Here is a 21199-nt window from a genome sequence, read left to right on the forward strand (position 1 = left end):
ACGGAGAATATTTGTAGCTCAAGTTTGAAATAAGGGGTTCTTTGTGCTCGCTGAGCTTGGTTGTTTTTATGCAGACACTTCATTACCCAAGCTAGCTTGAATTAATCAAGTTAACAGTAAATGGCCCAATGAACTGCCAGGACAAGCCACTAGAACAGGGATGTCAACCTCGTGGCCAGTTGCTCCGCCCCGCCCCAGTTTAGCAAAGGAGGAAAAGTCCCAATACATCACAAGACGCCGCGAGTTTGACACCCCTGCACTAGAATGTAACCTGAGAGCAAACCTCACTTCTTAATAGCACTGATGACGTTACCTAGTTGGGTAATGAAATGCATACAAACAAGCAAGCCCAGAGAGCTCCAAGGACCCCTCATCTCACCACTTTTCTGAGCAAAGGCTCTTTGCCCGGTGAATTTGTAGACTCAGCTCAAGCACAGCAAATAATCTTTGCATTACCTTCCCAATTTGGTATTCACGTCCTTCCACTGTTCCTTGATTCCCTGAGACAGCACTGGGACCTCTGGAAATTAGAATTCAGCAAAATCTGGATCCTCCAATCCGATTCCATGACCTGCAACAAGCCTAACTGAGCATTAGAAAGCCAAATACAGATCAGAATAGCATAATAACAGAGTTGGAAGAGACCTTAGAGGTCTTCTAGTCCAGCCTCTTGTTCAACCTATGCCATTTCAGACAAGTGGTTGTCCGATCTCTTCTTAAAAACCTCTGGGGATGGAGCACCCACAGCTTCTGAAGGCAAGTTGTTCCACTGGTTAGTTGTTCTCACTGTCAGCAAATTTTTCCTCAGTCCTAGATTGGTTGTCTCCTTGATTAGTTTCCCTCATAACTTCTGCCTTCATATGCTCTGGAGCAGAGGTCTCCAACCTTGGTCCCTTTAAGACTTGTGGACTTCAACTCCCAGAGTCCCTCAGCCAGCAAAGCTGTGGATTTGAAGTCCACAAGTCTTAAAGGGACCAAGGTTGGAGACCCCTGCTCTGAAGAATAGATTGACCTGCTCTTCTTTGTGACAGCCCCTTAAATATTGGAACGCTGCTATCAAGAGCAGCCTGCGTTAAAAACCCAGAAAATATGGAATAGGGGAAAGGAGGTTGGGAAAATTAGCAAGCCCAGTATAATAAATACGTCTCTACCTGGCTGCCAGCAAGGAAACAGCACCACGATGAAAGAGATTCATGCTTTGATTTATTTTTGCTTGCAGTTTTCAAACTATATTGCGGTAAAAATTGACGAATGGATCTCCTTTCCAGGTCCCTGGCTTTGACCTGTGTCAAATGTGTAAGAATTCTGGTCTCCCCTAATGGCACTAGAATTTTTTTTTTAGAGTTTTGCTCATCCGAAAATGGAACAGACACTCTGAGCGGGGAGTGGGGTGGGGGTGGGGGGTGGAAAGAGGCCAAGAACTTGGACTAATTCCAGCCAAAATAGCTTCGTTCCAGTGAAAACAGGAATCAGATGTTTGGTACCTCTGATAGACTAATAGCATAGTGCTATTTGGCCTACGTTAATTGCAGTGACATTAGACCCAATTTGTGTGTGTGTGTGTCTGTGCAATTGCCTTAATGATTACCATCCGTGGCCTAGAATGTCAGGCAGGAATATCCCTTGTAGAAATGACTCGTCCAGAAGATGTTTTGGTAGATCTTGGTTATTCCTGAAGGTCATTAGAAAAAAAGCTAAGCAATGTTTGCATCTGCAATACCAACGAGAAGGGTGATAAAACAGATGTGACCTCTTCTATTTCTGTATTGTGGTAGGAGGCACATGTGCCTTGTCACGATCAAGTCTTACTCTTTGGATATCCCTAAATAACTCTTTAATTCAGCATCCGCCAGTCTTGTGCCCTCTAAATATACTGAACTTTGTTCCCATAATTTCCCGGCATGCAGAATGAACTTCCTTTCCCAGATCAGCATGAAAATATGACATGTTAATTGGTTACTACTCATGACCTCTACCCAGAGGAGACTAGAAGCTCCACTACTATGAGAAGGAAGCGTTGGATTCAAAAATATCATCAGAACTAAAAGATCACCGATTCCTTCAATGGGAGATCCTGCCACAAGGGCAGAACATCAGTATAAGGACCAAGCTCATGAATAAAACGCATGTATGCACACACATACACATCTACTGTAGGAAAAGGGAGTTATAAATACTAAAACTCTGTGAAAACTATTCTTTTTCTTTTCCCTAAGAAAAACCAAAGCTCTGTATGTTTTATTTGAAATGCTTGAGCATCTCCATTTTGCTCTAGATCAGAGGTCGCCAAACTTGTTGACTTTAAGAATTGTGGACTTCACTTCCTAGGATTCCTCAGCCTTAAAGTCGCCAAGTTTGGTGATCCTTGCTCTAGATGAAATATTGCATAAAGTAACAGGTAGTACTTGACTTAACGACTGCAGTTGGGACCAGAATTTGCATTGCTAAGTAAGGTGGTTGTTAAATGAACCACACCTGATTTGGCAACTTTTTTTGCCATAGATTTTAAGCAGATCAATGCAGTTGTTAAGTGAACTATGTGGTTATTAAGTGAATCCAGCTTCCCACACTGACTTTGCTGGTCAGCAGCTGGCTGGAAAGTCTCAAATGGCGATCACATGACATTGGGATGCTGCATCCGGCATAAATACATGCTGGTTGCCAAGCACCCACATTTGGATCACATGACTGTGGGGGAGTTAGTGGCTCAGTTTTACCCAGTAAAGAATGATGGATGAGGGGGGCTTGAATCTGGGTCTCTGTAGTCTTAATTCTACTCTTCAACAAAGCTTAATTACTTAATTATCTTATAGATGACCCTCACCCGTCAAAGACCTTGGAGTTTTCATATCAAATGATCTAAGTGCCAAAGCCCACTGCAACTACCGTACATCGCAAAAATAGCTTTAAGAGTTGTAAACGTAATCTTGCGTAGCTTCTTCTCCAGAAAGATTACACTACTAACCAGAGCATACAAAACATTTGCTAGACCAATTCTTGAATATAGCTCACCTGTCTGGAACCCACACCTCATTTCGGACATTAATACAATTGAGTGTGTCCAGAAATATTTTACAAGAAGAGTTTTCCACTCCTCTGAATACAACAAAATACCTTATGCCACCAGACTTGAAATCCTGGGTTTAGAAAATTTAGAACTCCGCCGCCTTCGGCATGACCTGAGTATAACTCATAAAATCATCTGCTACAATGTCCTTCCTGTCGAAGACTACTTCAACTTCAATTGTAACAATACACGAGCACACAATAGATTTAAACTTAATGTGAACTGCTCCAATCTTGATTGTAGAAAATATGACTTCAGTAACAGAGTTGTTAATGCCTGGAATGCACTACCTGACTCTGTGGTCTCTTCCCAAAATCCCCAAAGCTTTAACCAAAAACTATCTACTATTGACCTCACCCCATTCCTAAGAGGTCTGTAAGGGGCGTGCATAAGAGCACCAGCGTGCCTACCGTTCCTGTCCTAATGTTTCCTTTGATTATATCCTATTTGTATGGTTATTTCATGCTTATACTTATATATACTGTTGTGTTTGACAAATAAAATAAATAAATTAATTCTACTCTTCAACAAAGTACACCACACTGTTGTATAAGTACAGAGAAACGTTCATTGCTTTCCTCTTCCCATGAAATTCAGCAGCAACTTCAAACCAGTTAAATATGCAACTAGAGACTCAACTGTCATTAAGGGGCTTCTGATCTTTTATCTTCATCGCCTCTCTAACACAGGAGGGGAGATGTAACATATTGTCACATACGGACTTCATTCCTCCAAGTTCTCAGAAAGAATGTTGGGCATTTGACCAAGGTCTTCAAGTGGATGGGAAAAAGTCAAAAGGGGATTTTGGGGGGAATTTTTTTGCTAGGCATTCCAAATGCCTGACCAGGCACTCTAAAGTGATCTTCATTTTGGAGAACTAATACTATGGAGAGAGAGAGAGAGAGTGGATGGCTGTCTCAGAAAGTATGATGACACGAACTCGGCATTCAGTGGGAGGACTATATGTGACTAGGCATTCAATTTAGTAAATACTCTTAGCTGGATATAATTTTTTTTAAAAAAATAAAATGTCCATCAGTCCCAAGTGCTTAGCAATAATTCCACTTTTTTCCCCCTTAGTGCCTTCTCCGTTCTGCAAACATTTGGATATATTTGAAGTGAGATTTCTAGATATGGTTTTTGTCCATGCCAGCTGGGAACTGTAGAATAGCAATAGCACTTAGACTTACATACCGTTTCATAGTGCATCTGGGTCCTCATTTTACCTGCCTTGGAAGGATGGAAGGCTGAGTCCACCTTGAGCCTGTGAGATTTTGAACTGCCGAACTGCAGCTAGCAGTCAGCTGAAGTAGCTTGCAGTACCGCGCTCTAACCACTGCGCCACTTTGGCTCAAGAAGCTGAAATCTTGCTACGGAGCTGTTCCTTTCCACCTTCCCTGTATGCAAAGCAGGGCAAAGAATTAGCATCATTGTGTAGCTGCTCAGACTCGGTACTCTCCTATCCTCCCATGCTGAGAATTGTGGTTTTGCACCGCCAGGGAACCACAGATCAACAAATGCAATTTCAAAGGAGCAGTGCTTTCTATTTATACGAGGTAACCTGTGACCCATTGGGTCATTGTTTCAGAGACATTTCCTTAACTAAACAAAGAAATAGAATGACCCCGTGTGGGCCAAAAAAGGAGTGACAGTGGTAGCAACTTCCAACTTCCTGCCAGCTTCCCCACTGACTTTTTGTGTAGGAAGCTGGCAGGGAGCTTTGAAAATAATGATCAGGTGGCCACAGCTCAATGTGGCAGTGCGACAGTATGGAACCAGCCACGACTTTGCCAAATTTCAATTCTGTGGGAGTCATGGATCCCAAATTTGGGACATGTTCTGTAAATTAGCCCATTTGAGATCCATTTATTCAATTTATTCAAAACATATGAAGAACGGTTGCAGGAACTGAGTATGTCTACTCAGTTAATGAAAAAAAGGACTAGGGGAGACATGATAACAGTGTTCCAATACCTCAGGGGTTGCCACAAAGAAGAGGGAGTCAAACTATTCTCCAAAGCACCTGAGGGCAGGACAAGAAGCAATGGGTGGAAACTAATCAAGGAGAGAAGCAACCTAGAACTAAGGAGAAATTTCCTGACAGTTAGAACAATTAATCAGTGGAACAACTTGCCTGCAGAAGTTGTAAAAGCTCCAACACTGGAAAAATTTAAGAAAATGTTGGATAGCCATTTGTCTGAAATGGTGTAGGGTTTCCTGCCTGGGCAGGGGGTTGGACTAGAAGGCCTCCAAGGTCCCTTCCAACTCTGTTATTCTATTCTATTCTATTCTATTCTATTCTATTCTATTCTATTCTATTCTATTCTATTCTATTCATTGTTGTTGCCCTATGAATCACTTTTTTGTATAAACAGATCCAAGAGTTTTAGTACAGATCGTCCTTGAATTACAACCACAATTTAGCCCAAAATTTCTATTGTTAAGCGAGACATTTGTTAAGTGAGTTTTGCCCCATTTTACGACCTTTCTTGCTTCAGTTGTTAAGTGAATCACTGAAGTTGGTAAATTAGTAACCCGGTTGTTAAGCGAATCTGGCTTCCCCATTGACTTTGCTTGTCAGAAGGTTGCAAAAGAGGATCACATCAGTGGTGGGTTGCTACTGGTTTGCCCCGGATCGGTTGAATCGGTAGCAGCGGTGGCGGGAGGCTCCGCCCACCTGCCCAGACGCTCCTGCACATGTGCAGAAGTGCTGTGCTCACACGTGAGTGCACACCCATGAGCAAACCAGTAGCGACGGGATTTGAAACCCACTACTGGATCACATGACCTTGGGACACAGCAACAGTCGTAACTATGAATCAGTTGCCAAACATCTGAATTTTGATCATGTGAACGTGGGGATGCTGCAACAGTCATAGGTGTGAAAAACAGTCATAAGTCATTTTTTTCAATGCCGTTGTAACTTTGAACAGTCACTAAAGAAGGACTACCTGTACAATGATGTGCCCATGTGTGGGCTATTTTTGCTTCTTTGTCTTTCTCTTTCTATATGAGATATTTTTCAGTCTGCATTAGCCTGGGATCAGAACCGTGCACCTTTGTTTTCAAAATTTCAGCACCTCTTTGCATCTCAGCCGATTTGCTTCCAGGCCAGCTTATGTCACAGGGAAATACTGCAAAGAGATTTTTGTGATGTTCAGATATGCGATCATGTAGGTGCTTGGTGGGCACGTTTGTCCCATTTGGTTACCTGGTCATTGGTTGCCTCCTCTCCCCGCTAGGTCAAGATACCGTGGTGCCTCACTTTGCTCCATGAAGCTTTTGAAAGGGATAGAGCTGGAAGAATAGAATAGAATAGAATAGAATAGAATAGAATAGAATAGAATTTTTTTTATTGACCAAGTGTGATTGGACAGACAAGGAATCTGTCTTTGGTGCATATGCTCTCAGTGTACATAAAAGAAAATTTGTACCCTATCATGAAGTGTTGTACCTTCATAAAGGTACAACATTTCATGATAGGGTACAAATTTAAAGAAACATTGCTTGATTTTTAGCAGATGGTCTCGTGAGTAATTCCTCTCAATTCCTGGCAGATAGATGGGGAAGAAATGGAGGTAGTGACAGATTTTATTTTCCTGGGCTCCAAGATCACTGCAGATGGAGACTGCAGCCAAGAAATTAAAAGACACTTGCTCCTGGGGAGGAAAGCTATGGCAAATCTAGACAGCGGACTAAAAAGCAGAGACATCCCCCTGCCGACAAAAGTGCGTCTAGTCAAGGCAATGGTTTTCCCAGTTGCAATGTATGGCTGCGAAAGTTGGACCATAAGAAAAGCTCAGTGCCAAAGAATTGAGGCCTTTGAACTCTGGTGCTGGAGAAGACTCCTGCAAGTCCCTTGGACTGCAAGGTGATCCAACCGGTCAGTCCTAGAGGAGATCAACCCTGACTGCTCTTTAGAAGGCCAGATCCTGAAGATGAAACTGAAATCCTTTGGCCACCTAATGAGAAGGAAGATCTCACTGGAGAAGAGCCTAATGCTGGGAAAGATTGAGGGCAAAGGGGGACGACAGAGAATGAGGGGGCTGGATGGAGTCACTGAAGCAGTCAGTGTGAGATTAAATGGACTACGGGGGATGGTAGAGGACAGGAAGGCCTGGAGGAACGTTGTCCATGGGGTCACGATCGGTCGGACACGACTTCACAACTAACAACAACTTGTGAGTAAGAAATCCGTAGTGAGTCGCAGAGAATAATTAAAAATAAAGAAACCATTAGAGAGCATTTCACCGAGGCAGCCTTTGGCGGCGCCACCTTGGATCAAAAAAAGGAGGTACGATTGGCACGGATGACAATCATGGGGAGGCTGTGGGGGTGACACAAAAATGCTTGGCAATGAGGAATAATAGGCTGAGGCTGCCAGAAGAGCAAGAACCAGAGCTGTATATCTCCCTTGACACCCAAAGTGGTAAAAAAAGGAGGAGGAAGAGGAGGAGGAAGAGGAAGAGAACAGAAGCAGAAACAGAAGAATCCAAATTATATTATTCAGATGTTATGAGAGAAAATAATAAATGATAACTGGCAACCTGAATTTAAAGGATGTTCCTAGCCTGGCAAGCAGAATAGGAGTGGCTGGTTTTGCCTCCATCCCAACCGCTGCTTCTTTTTTTCCTTCCTTGGTTCTTAGAGGAACAGGAAGACTTTTGTGGATTGATGGCAAGAAGCTGGTGCTCTTCATAAACTGGTGTAGAGTCTAGACAACAGTTAAGCACCAACCGTCAGCACTTAAAAGTTTCCCATGAGAACCACAGCAGTCCTGACTTGCTGTAAATAACTTAATGCCGTTTGCGTTTCCTGAAGACAAAGGGGGAGACAACTGGTTGGCTTTTAACCATTTGCGTCTCACAATCACCGCAAGGTTTCTGACTGTGTTTTCCAGTGGCTTTTAGCACACATCTGGCGGTGCCTAAGAGGAGGCATGTTAAGTCAAAGGCCAATTTTCTTCTCTTTGGGAGAAAGAGCCCTTAAACAGTTATACTGTTTATCTGCAACTGGATTCTTGTTATTAATTTTACTCACTGTCCAAGGTACAACTGAGCTGTTGATACACAGAGCATGGTGCAAAGCATCCGTTTCTGTTCTGAGATGCAACCTGTAATCAGTGGCTCAATTTCCAGTCTCAGTTTTATAAAGTACTTTAGAAACCAGCCTTCTAAATCCTAAACCCTCTGAGTTTTTAGATAGATAGATAGATAGATAGATAGATAGATAGATAGATAGATAGAGATAGATAGATATAGATATATAGAAAAAAACTGAACTACAAGCTTTGTCACATTTATGGATTTTTTTCTGCAGTGATTTTTTTTTTTTTGCACATGAGAAAGTTCTTAGAACACCCACCCCTCACTCCAGTCTGCAGTACAAGTAGTTCTCGGCTTACAACCATTCATTTAGTGCAGAGGTGGATTTCAGCAGGTTCTGACCAGTCCTGGAGAACCAGTAGTGGAAATTTTGAGTAGTTCGGAGAACCGGTTAATACCACCTCTGACTGGCCCCGCCCCCATCTATTCTCTGCCTCCCGAGTCCCAGCTGATCGGGAGGAAATGGGGATTTTGCAGTAATCTTCCCCTGGAGTGGGGAGGGAATGGAGATTTTACAGTATCCTTCCCCGGTGTGGGGTGGAAATGGAGATTTTACAGTATCCTCCCCCGGAGTGGGGAGGGAATGGAGATTTTACAGTTTCCTTTCCCTGGAGTGGGGAGGGAATGGAGATTTTACAATATTTTTCCCCTGGAGTGAGGTGGGAATGGAGATTTGACAGTATCCTTCCCCTGGAGTTGACCCCTTGCAATTTGCATACCGAGCAAATAGATCAACAGATGATGCTGTTAATATGACCCTGCACTACATCCTACAACATCTTGAGTCTCCAAAGACCTATGCAAGGGTCCTCTTTGTAGACTTTAGTTCAGCATTCAATACCATCATCCCAGACACTCTTCTAACTAAGCTAAACCAGCTACAGGTACCGGAACAGACTTGTAAGTGGATCACAAGCTTCCTAACAAACAGGAAGCAGCAGGTGAAGCTAAGCAAGATCACATCAAATACCTGTACAATTAGCACAGGCCCCCCCCAAGGCTGTGTGTTCTCCCCACTTCTCTTCTCTCTGTATACCAATCATCTCCAATGATCCATCTGTTAAACTACTGAAGTTCGCAGATGACACAACAGTGATTGGTCTCATTCGAGACAATGACGAATCTGCATATAGACGAGAGGTTGAACGACTAGCCTTGTGGTGCAACCGAAACAATCTGGAACTGAACACACTCAAAACTTTAGAAATGGTGGTAGACTTTAGGAGAAACCCTTCCATACTTCCACCTCTCACAATACTAGACAACACAGTATCAACAGTAGAAACCTTTAAATTTCTAGGTTCTATCATATCGCAAGATCTCAAATGGACAGCTAACATCAAAAACATAATTAAAAAAGGACAACAAAGAATGTTCTTTCTGCGCCAACTCAGTAAGCTCAAACTGCCCAAGGAGCTGCTGATTCAGTTCTACAGAGGAATTATTGAGTCTGTCATCTGCACCTCTATAACTGTCTGGTTCGGTTCTGCAACCCAACAAGAAAGACACAGACGCAGAAGATAATTAGAACTGCAGAAAAAATAATTGCTACCAACCTGCCTTCCATTGAGGACCTGTATACTGCACGAATCAAGAAGAGGGCCGTGAAAATATTTACAGATCCCTCACATCCTGGACATAAACTGTTTCAACTCCTACCCTCAAAACAATGCTATAGAGCACTGCACACCAGAACAACTAGACACAAGAACAGTTTTTCCCCGAAGGTCATCACTCTGCTAAACAAATAATTCCCTCAACACTGTCAAACTATTTACTAAATCTGCACTACTATTAATCTTCTCATCGTTCCCATCACCAATCTCTTTCCACTTATGACTGTATGACTGTAACTGTTGCTGGCAATCCTTATGATTTATATTGATATATTGACCATCATTTGTGTTGTAAATGTTGTACCTTGATGAACGTATCTTTTCTTTTATGTACACTGAGAGCATATGCACCAAGACAAGTTCCTTATGTGTCCAATCACACTTGGCCAATAAAGAATTCTATTCTATTCTATTCTATTCTAGTGACAATTTGAATGACACTGAAAAAAGAGACTTTATGTTTTTCACACATATGACTGTTGCAGCATCCTTGTAGTCACGTGATTAAAATTCGGATGCTCGGCAACTGGCATGTATTTATGACGGATGCACTGTTCCAAGGTCATGTTGTCACCTTTCGCGGTCTTCTGACAAGCAAAATCAATGGGGGAGCCAGATTCGCTTAACAACCGTGTTACTGATGTAACAACTGGAGTGATTTGCTTAAGAACTGTGGCAAGGAAAGTTGTAACAGGAGACAAAATTCACTTAACTGTCTTGTTAGGAATAGTATTTTTGGGGCTCAATTGCGGTTGTAAGTCGAGGACTACCTGTATTACACCACACTTAAAATCTAAGAGCAGGTGAAATAAAAACCAAGGATTCAGAAGGCATGAAAAAGAAAGCAACACTGAGGTATGGTTAAAGCGTGGTTAAAGCCAACGGGTAGCATTGTTTCTGTAATGTGCTGAATGACATTAGCAATAGCACAACAGCAATAGCATACAGACTTATACACCACTTCATAGTGCTTTGCAGCCCTCTCTAAGTGGTTTACAAAGACAGCATTTTGCCCCCAACAATCTGGGTCCTCATTTTACCCACCTCGGAAGGATGGAAGGATGAGTCAACCTTGAGCCTGGTGAGGATCGAACGCCCATCTGTGGGCACTGTGCCACCACAGCTCTTCTGCCATCTCAGATGGCTATTTATTGCCTTTTTCAGGCTCACCTGGTTTTCCAACCAGGGGTTATTCTCTCTACAAATTTTAATTAGAATAAATCAAACAAAAACATGTTTCCCGCTTCTTCCCTCTGAGGATACTAATGGAATGCTAACCAGTTCACCCAGAGCAAAAACTGACTTTATTTTTAATTAAAAATAACAAAGTTGAATTGACCTCCGTTTTCTGCAGCTGCTGTTTTTTCCATCATGGCAGCTTATTGACCATAGGCTCCTTGTCGCTCTTCATCAGCACTTGCACGTGACTTGAGGGATGGCTGCAGGGGACGGCTGCAGAGACATCAACAGAAGTCAAGGTGGCAGCTGCAAGTTTACAGACAAAACCCAACCGTTTAAAACGTGTGTCTGTGAAGCAGGGTGGTGTCAGAAATCTCGACTTTTTGACACCAACCTGCAGACATTCCTGGCTGGCTGGCATGCAGGCAAGAGAGGGAGTGGATGCTGATCTTAATCCATCAAAGGAGCAAGAAAAGACTGATGCTGATGCTGATGCTGCAGGATCCTTCTCCTTCTCTGTTTTAAGATATTGAAGTCATAGTAGCAGCAACAGCAGCAGCCAGGAAAATAAAAGGGAGGGTAATAATACCATTTCAGCTGAAGTATGGAGTGTGAATGTTCTTCTACACTTGGTTGATAGCGAGAGAGTCCAGAGATATTTCACAAGAAGAGTCCTCCACTCCTCTATTCGCAATAAAATACCTTATGCCACCAGACTCCAAATTTTGAGCTTGGACAACTTAGAACTACGCCAACTTCAGTCTGACCTAAGCATAGTACATAAAGTTATCTACTACAATGTCCTACCTGTCAATGACTACTTCAGCTTCAACCACAACAATACACGAGCAAATAATAGATACAAACTCAAGGTAAACCACTCCAAACTGGATTGCAGAAAATATGACTTCAGTAACAGAGTTGTTAATGCCTGGAATGCACTACCTGACTCTGTAGCTCTGTAGCTTCTTCCCCAAACCCCCAAAACTCTAAGCTTAAACTGTCTACTGTTGACCTCACCCCATTCCTAAGAGGTCTGTAAGGGCCGTGCATAAGTGCACCTGCGTGCCTGCCGTCCCTGTCCTAATATTCCTTTTTTACTTACTCTTTTCATGTATCCAAATTATGTTTATACTTTTACCTGTTATCTTATATATGATTGACAAATAAATAAATAATAAAAAAATAAAATAAATCAGCCTCAGATGCCACTCCCTAATCCTGAATATTTAAGGGTTATTAAATTGAGTTTTCAAGGTCAAATTCAAATTCAGAACAGAGCTGGAAGGGACGTTGGAGGTCTTCTAGTCCAACCCCCTGCTCAAGCAGGAAACCCTATACCATTTCAGACAAGTGCAGTCTCTTCTTCAAAAACCCCAGTGATGAAGCACTCACAACTTCTGAAGGCACGCTGTTGCTTCAAAAGTTGTGGATGCTTCATCACTGGATGTAAAAATAGGAGATATCTAGTCGATTTGATTATTAGACAGAGATCTCCTCATCTGGAATATTTGTTTATATAATGTAGTATTCATGTTAAATAAGTATGAGAAAGTGTATAACTATTTGTAGACCCATTAGGTAAAGGGAAGATAATTTATCAGTATTACGTTACGTTATGTTGTTATGTTATGTTATATGTTATGTTATGTTATGTTAATTTTATTTTTTTCAGCATCCAGCCTGGATGGATTCTTTTAATGTTTAATGTTAGACTTATTTGATATTTGGGTCATTTTTTTCCTTTTTTGTACATTATTTTTTTTGTCATTAGTGTTGGATGTATGTTTTTTCTTTTGTATTTTATTGTTGTTGATAAAACATTGTAAATATATATAAAGTAATACGAATAGGACATATCCTGAGGGCTAGAGTGGGACAGATGTACTGCATGTTGAACTGAGGGCTTTTTTGATTGGTCAGCCTTTGGGGCCAAAATGGAGAAATCAATCAATCAAATCTAAGTGAGGTTGGAGGCCAAATAAATTGGCTGGTCTCCTTCCATTTCCTGCTACCACCCGTTGTAGGCAGTGCTTGTTGTGTGTCGAGATGATCCATCAACACCAGTTTCTTCCTTTTTATCGCTTTCCCTCCACTGAGATTGATGGGTGAGAAGATGCTTACAGCAGATATTATGGGATAAGCGATGAAGCTGTTCTCTGCAGGGGAGGAAGCTTATAAGCCGCATCTCAGCGGAGCCTTTTACTAACTAGAGAATGTGGGGGCTGTAATTCTTGCATAGAAAATGTTTTGGCAAATCACTAATATTCTTTATTTGGAAATAGATTGAGGAGGTCAGTTGTTGGTGAGGGGATTAGGATGGGAGAGTAGAACTGGATCATAAGAATACTCGCCGATACTTTTTCTGTTGAGGAGTAAACCTCACCAAATGTAGATCTTTCCCCAAAGATAAATAAGTTAACAAAACCAGTAAAACAATATTGGTGGAAAGGCACTCCTTAAAAGTATTTGTCTCTGGAATTACCATGTAATTCAAAGTAAACGAAAAAACTTGGAATCACTCTTTCATGTCAGTTTTCATGGTCTTTTCCTTGAAGGTCATATTAATTTGGCACCAGATGAAAGTTAACTCTAGCCTGGAATGAGGATTTGCTAGGAAGAGAACTTTTTTTTGTTTCCAACCAAATCAGCTAAGGAATCAAAGGATCATCTATAAAAAGAAATCTCCCATACTTCCTTGGCAAGGACTTCTGGAATTGCAAAACAAATGTTCTAGTCCAGGAGTCTCCAACCTTGGTCCCTTTAAGACTTGTGGACTTCAACTCCCAGAGTTCCTCAACCAGCTTTGCTGGCTGAGGGACTCTGGGAGTTGAAGTCCACAAGTCTTAAAGGGATCAAGGTTGGAGACCCCTGTTCTAGTCCCTAAATGTGGCTGACAGGAATTATGTTCTAAAGCACCTGGAAAGCTATGTGTTGCTTAGTTGGCATTATTAGTTCTCAATGTCTTGGGTGGCTGCCCAAAACCCATACCTCTTTCTGGCATGGGAGATGGTCAGCTAGCCTGTGACACATTGTTTGATATTATGATCCTTCTCTCAAGGCGAGAACCAACCTAGAACTAAGGAAAGATTTCCTGACCGTTAGAACAATTAATCAGTGGAAAAACTTGCCTCCAAAACTTTTAGGTACCCAAGACTAGAGGTTTTTAAGCAGAGATTGGATAGCCATTTGTCTAAAATGGTATAGGGCAGGGATCTGCAACCTTAAACACTCAAAAAGCTATTTGGACTGGTTTCCCACAGAAAAGAAAACACCGGGAGCCACAAAACCCTTCCCGTGCCTGACTGTTTCTTGAGCGGCTGCAAAACTAGCGCATGTAGTTGAATTAAACCTTCTGTTTTCTTCTGAAACTTTTTTTTCTTGGATTTATCCATGGTTGGAGTCGAAAAGCTCAATAACTTACGTGCTGGCGGGTGTCACAAATTGGCGATTGTGACGCATATTTTGAGTGACAGGGAGCCGAAGGAGAGGGGTGAAAAAACCACATGTGGCTCCAGAGGTGCAGGAGCAGGGGGTTAGACTAGAAGACCTCCAAGGTCCCTCCCAACTCTTTCATTCTGTTATTCGTTCTTTTTTTTTTTAATTCATTTGATGGTTTTTCTGTTCCCCTCTCGCAAAGTTGATTATGCAAGATGGAGTAGGCAGCTGCATAAATTGAATTCAATAACAATAAAACAAAAGAAATGAAATAAAAGGGAACCAAATCCTCATACAGTTCTCTTTGTATGATTTGTAGAGAAAAATGGGTTCCAAGAATTCCAGCAGCTCAACTATTTCCCATTTAGAACCAATGTATCGCCATGGGATTTAGGACAGAGTCTTTCTGAGCTTCTTTCTAATACTTTTTCTGTGATCTGACAGAGAAGCAGTTCTTTTTTTTACCAATAATAGAAAAATTTGATCTATTGATCTTTGTAAGTCTGAAGACCAGTGGGTTGCTACTGGTTCGCCCCGGATTGGGCAAACCGGTAGTGGTAGGAGGCTCTGCCCACTCACCTGGACATTTCTGTGCATGCGCAGAACTGTTGTGCGCGTGTATGAGAGCGCACACGCCCGCGAGCAAACCAGTAGCGACTGAAATTGAAACTTACTGCTGGAGACCAACTGTTACATAATTCTATCATGCCAGTAGAAGAGAAGATTTGTAGCTTGGGATTGAACTGTGGGGCCCTTGTCCCAAAGGTGCTTTTTCAAGAGGCAGCTGGACTTTCTGGTTCATCTTTGAAGACGTTTCGCTTCTCATCCAAGAAGCTTCTTCAGCTCTGACTGGATGGTGGGGAATGGAAGAATTTATACTCCTTGCAGACAGCTGGTCATTTGCATCCTTTTTAGAGAGTTGTTGAGGCCACTTGGAGGTTTATCTGTATCCTCAGGGTCACCTGAATACTAGTGCAAATAGGTGTGGAGCCTTCCTGGAACTGCTGAAAGTTCTGTATTGTACACTGGAGATAGATCAGGGGTGAAATGCTCCTGGTTTGGACCGGATCAGCCAATCCGGTAGCAATGGCGGAGGGTGGTTTGGAGAACCAGTAGCAAAATCCCTGCCCCCACCCATGCCCAGCTAAGCCACGTGATCCACAGAGCCTTTTTTTTTTACTTTTAAAAACATTTTTTTAACAACCTCTTCAGCTGAAGAGGTTGTAAAAAAATGCTTTTAAAGGGTTAAAACAAGGCTCTGATGATCCCAGCTGAGGTGCCTGATTGTCAGAGCCTTTTTTTTTACCTTTAAAAGCATTTTTAAAAGGTAAAAAAGCTGAAGCCTGCTAGGCAAAAAACGGTGTGTGTGTGTGTGTATGAGAGAGAGAGAGAGAGAGAGAGAGAGAAAGAAAGAAAGAAAGAAAGAAAGAAAGAGGGGGGGAGGGAGGAAAAAGGAGAGGAAGGAAGGACTACAAACCTGGCACTAGACGCAGCTTCAGAGGATAATCCAGGGCTGGAAGGGACCTGGAGGTCATCTAGTCCAACCCTGCTCCAGCAGGACATTGTTAGTGAGTTTCTGTCTTTTGATCCCCCAGTCACATGGTTACATAGCCACGCCCACCCAGTCACATGACCCTCCCACCAAGCCACACCCACAAAAGCCACGCCCACAGAACCGGCAGGAAAGAAATTTAGATTTCACTACTGAGAGAGAGGATGTCTTATCCTTCCCCTTTGAGACAGAGGTGTTCAATTTTGCCATAGATGACTTGTTTGACCACTCATTCAAACCAGTGGTCCTCTCTATCAAAAATGTGACCTTTGCTGTCTTCAAAAGAGTGGCCTTTGTCTTTTAAACACAGATGGACTGCTGAATTTATTTATTTATTTATTTTTATTTTATTTTGTTTACATTTATATCCCGCCTTTCTCCGAAGACTCAAGGCGGCTTACAGTGTGTAAGGCAATAGTCTCATTCTATTTGTATATTTACAAAGTCAACTTATTGCCCCCCCAACAATCTGGGTCCTCATTTTACCTACCTTATAAAGGATGGAAGGCTGAGTCAACCTTGGATCTGGTGGGACTAGAACCTGCAGTAATTGTAGGCAGCTGTGTTTTAATAATAGGCTTCTTACAGCCTGAGCCACACCGCGGCCCCACACACACCCCATTCCCCATCAGGAATCTTGTCCTGATGGATTTGTTATCCTATGTTGAGCATTGCATTTGGGAAGTGGTTGTTTTGAAGGAATTGATCTGGACTAGATGCAGAACTGTCATTCTAAATTAACCCCATCTTCCAATGTATCTATGTATAATGCTTCCAGGCTGGTCAAGACAGGGTGAGATAAATTCCAGAGCTTATCGGGTTTGAAAAATAAAAAGAGTAGTCCATTTTTGGGAGGGAATTAATTATATTCAAGCTTGGATTTAGAGCATAGAATTATACCCGACTCTTGACAAAAATGAGAGGCCAAACTTTTATCTTTCTCTTTTTCCTCAGGCAAACATTCTTGGAGGGAATTCTTTTACATCATTTCAGTTCTTCAAAATCTTCATTCCAAGCTGCATTTGCTTGTCAGACCACTACAGAAAATTGGTGTTATCATCAAAAGTGAATAGTGGAAAGGTATTTTTTATCCTCCAAATGATCTACTCTTAAGATTCCCATATTTTCCAGTGTAGATGAGAGAGAAGGAGGGAAAGGGAGGGAGGGAGGGAGGGAGAGAGGGAGGGTTAGCGAGAGGGCGAGGGAAAGGGAAGGAGAGGGAGCAAGAGACAAAGAGAGAGAGAAAGAGAGGTCTCAAGTTGTTAAATATGCCTTTTAAAAAAGAGAAATGTCCTTTTAGGTTTTTAAAATCTGTTTTCTGCAAAGAGTGAAATCTGTCATAGGTCATCTACCGTGAAGCTTAGGTTTGTATCCTTGTCTCAAAGTGAGACTGACTGTCTTCGCCACTCACTTTGTAGTGTAAGCCAGCACCAGTCAAACAAACAATGGCTTTGCAATATCAACTGGGTCTGTTAGGCTAAAAACACAAAACTTAAACAGCATCTCCCCCTCCCCAAGTTTTTTTTTAAAAAATTTATAAACATACCCTGTTTCCCCAAAAATAAGACATCCCCTGATAATAAGCCCAATTGGGCTTTTGAACACATATGATAAAATAACGCCCCCCTCAAAAATAACCTCTCCCTGAAAATAAGCACTCCTCAAAAATATTTAAACACATGTGCAGCTGGTCCCCGCCAATTCTTCTGGTTAGGGTTAGGGAGACAGCTGGAAATCAGGTAACATGGCAAGAGAAGCCCTGTCTTGCTCCACGCGCCCCAAAATAAAAAGACCTCCCTGAAAATAAGGCCAAGCACTTATTTTGAGGTTCAAAAAAATACAAGACAGGGTCTTATTTTCGGGGAAACACGGTATCAATGCATGAATAGTGTGGCACCTGGGTTTCATGCATTCTAATACAAATAGAACTAATAAGATTAATCATAATGATTACATTCAATCAACTTATATATTTCTAATCATAATAATGCACATTTATATTAAGTTACAGTCTATCATTATTCAATTATTCCATATTTTTTTTTATTTTTTATTTTTTATTTACATTTATATCCCACCCTTCTCCGATGACTCGGGGCGGCTTACATTGTACATTTTTTCTTGTTATCGCTCTTATTTTATTACATAAAAGTGTATACACTAATATTCCCCTCTCTTATTTCTGTCTCTTATTCTAACTTTTAATCATATCACCCTTTATTCAAAAAACATTTTCTTTCTATCCTGCCTAACTTCTAATCATGTCACCTACCTAAAAAAAGAAAAGAAAGGGAGAGAAAAAGAAAAGCAAAACAGAACAACAACCAAAAAGAGAAATCATCTATTCATCGTCTCTTGCCCACTTCAATACTTCAATTGCTATGTTTTTTTGGGGGGGAACAGCGTCTTTTGTTGACGATGGTATTTTCTGAAAGACCTCAGCCTTGGGCAAAAACTTGAGTCTTTAAAAGCATGAAATCTACACAATTTGATGTATAATTGGAGGCTTCCGACTATAATAGGTATCTAGAGATGTTGTCTAAGACAGTGGTTTTGGACAAGAGGGTGCTGGCTGGAGTAGTTTGAACTTTGCCCCCTTGTTTTTCATGATGGTTTTGACAACCTGCAGGCTATCATAATGTATTCAGGACACAAACCTACAATCTTTGATTTTTATTTCGGGGTATTTCATCCACAGCCAGTTTTATCATTGTGTTTAGTCATGACACTGAATTTCTGAATGGTTTGGTTGGTAATATTAGCAAGTTAGGCTCTCCAGACTAACGCCGGAGATCCCAAAAGCAGAAAATAGCTTAGCTGGCTGAGGGACTCTGGGAGTTGAAGTCCACAAGTCTTAAAGGGACCAAGGTTGGAGACCCCTGCTGTAGGCTGTCCTGAATCCCAGGTTTGGTTGAGCCTTGCTAAGTGATGCAGTCTCCTCAGGTGCCATGTGGTGAGTTCTGTTGCTAGATGGGTAGAGGGCTAATCCTACCATGTCCTGAGGGCCATGTCTTAATCCCATCACCCTGGAGCTGAATGTGGGGGGGAGGCAGGGAGCTGCAGGAAGCTGTTTTGTCTTTAAAAACATGTGTCTTCTTTTCTCACCCAGGGAAACATAATATTCTGTCTTTTTTAATATTTCCTAAAATATTTCATTAGTCTAGGAGAAGGGTGGGTGCTAACTTCCTTCAATTTCAATCTTTCGTAACATCAGGGTCTTTTCCAATGAGTCCTCTTTTCTCTTTCGGTGGCGAAAGTGTTTGAGCTTCAGCTTCAGTATCTGTCCTTCCAAAAAACAGTCAGCATTGAGTGACTTGATCACCTTGCAGTCCAACAGACTCTTAAGAGTCTTCTCCAACACCACAATTCAAAAGCATCACACTCAACCTTCCGTTATGGTTGAACACTCAACCTTCCTTTATGGTCCAGCTGTCACAGCCATACATTACTATTGGGAAAACCATAGCTTGGACTACAATTGATTTTGTTAGCCCTATCTAATAATAGAATAGAATAGAATACACAAGGAATTTGTCTTTGGTGCATATACTCTCAGTGTACATAAAAAAAAAGATCATCAAGAATCATAAGGTACCACACTTAATGATAGTCATAGGGTACAAATAAGCAAACAGGAACCAATCAATATCAATATAAATCATAAGGATACAAGCAAGAAAGTTACAGTCATACAGTCATAAGTGAAAGGAGATGGGTGATGGGAACAATGAGAAGACTAATAATAATGCAGATTTAGTAGTAGTTTCACAGTGTTGAGGGAATTATTTGTTTAGCAGAGTGATGGCATTCAGGAAGAAACTGTTCTTGTGTCTAGTTGTTCTGGTGTGCAGTGCTCTGAAGCGTCGTTTTGATAAATCATCATCATCTTTAAAATTCTTTTAAAGTTCTTATTATTCTCGCCATTTCAGATTTAATCCTTTTTATCTACTGTCTGTTATCTCTCTAATGTAGTTCCTATGTGACTATCCTGCCCTTTCTGTATTTTGGAAAAAAGAAAAGGGAAGGAACAATTTAAAAAAATGAAAATAGAGATAAAAACACACACTGCATTTAAAATGCCCTTGGCCAAATAAATTATATTTTCAGTGCATCTTGAACACATTTTTTGTTAAAAAAAAGGATAAACCCTTTCTGACAGTTCTGCTATAATTCCTATAAAAGGAGGAAAGAGGGTCACCGGAGGTTCACTTTCAAGAATTTCTTGATTTATTTTATTTAAATCTTTATAGGCCATCTTTAGGATTAAAATTCTTCCAAGGCAGCTTCCAATAGTCAGCATAAAATACAAATAAACTTCAAGTAAAGCCAACATGAATAAGAGCCAATGATAATAATAACAATAAACCATCTGGCTCAGTACAGGATTTACAAATAGGAGGGCTGCAGAAATTATCTAATGCTCAGACTCCCCCACACTGCCAGAACCTGGTTAACCTCCTAGTAGGTGATTGAGACCAGAAGTAAGCACCTCTATAAAAGAGATTCAGAGTAACAGAATAAGAGAGTTGGAAGGGACCTTGTAGGTCATCTAGACCAACCCCCTGCTCAAGCAGGAGATCCTATATCAGTGGTGGCGAACCTTTTCAGCATCGAGTCCCAAACTGGAACGTGCGTGCATGTGTACGTGCCACAGCACCAGAAACCCGAAACCCAGCTGGCTGGCACGTGCATGTCTGTTTTGGGGCTGTTTTTAGGCTGTTGTTCGGGAGGGAAATACTCCCAAAATGGCCTGAAAAATGGCCCTGAAAATAGCCCCAAAATTGGCCTGAAAATGGCCAGAAAACAGCCAAAAAAGCGGCCTGTTTTTTGGCCATTTTTGGGGTTGTTTTCAGACTGTTTTCTGGCTCTCCAGTGTCCCGCAGCTCAGATGACATTAGAACAGTGGTGGGTTTCAAATTTTTTTACTACCGGTTCTGTGGGCGTGGCTTGGTGGGCATGACATGGCTTGGTGGGCGTGGCTTAGTGGGCATGGCAGGGGAAGAATACTGTAAAATCTCCATTCCCACCCCACTCCAGGGGAAAGTTACTGCAAAATCCCCATTTCCTCCCAATCAGCTGGGACTTGGGAGGCAGAGAATACATGGGGGTGGGGCCAGTCAGAATTTTTACTACCGGTTCTCCGAACTACTCAAAATTTCCGCTATCGGTTCTCCAGAACTGGTCAGAACCTGCTGAAACTCACCTCTGCATTAGAAGTTTATTTAAATGAGTTTGGCCAAAA

At 41.7% G+C, this 21199-nt stretch overlaps 1 protein-coding gene across 4 annotated transcripts in view; it reads left to right on the top strand.

The window, feature by feature from the left end:
* CALD1 (caldesmon 1) overlaps positions 1 to 21199 on the top strand; it is a 257710-nt gene that overhangs the window by 74952 nt on the left and 161559 nt on the right. For 2 of the 4 annotated variants that reach the window (XM_058189680.1, XM_058189681.1), the window contains one exon: positions 16912 to 17037. The exons of the other annotated variants lie outside the window; for them this stretch is intronic. The gene's annotated coding sequence lies outside the window, so the exon portion shown is untranslated. The remainder of the gene's footprint in view (positions 1 to 16911; positions 17038 to 21199) is intronic. 4 annotated transcript variants of the gene reach the window in all.

Source organism: Ahaetulla prasina, chromosome 7 (assembly GCF_028640845.1).
Source record: "Ahaetulla prasina isolate Xishuangbanna chromosome 7, ASM2864084v1, whole genome shotgun sequence".
NCBI classification, from domain to species: domain Eukaryota; kingdom Metazoa; phylum Chordata; class Lepidosauria; order Squamata; family Colubridae; genus Ahaetulla; species Ahaetulla prasina.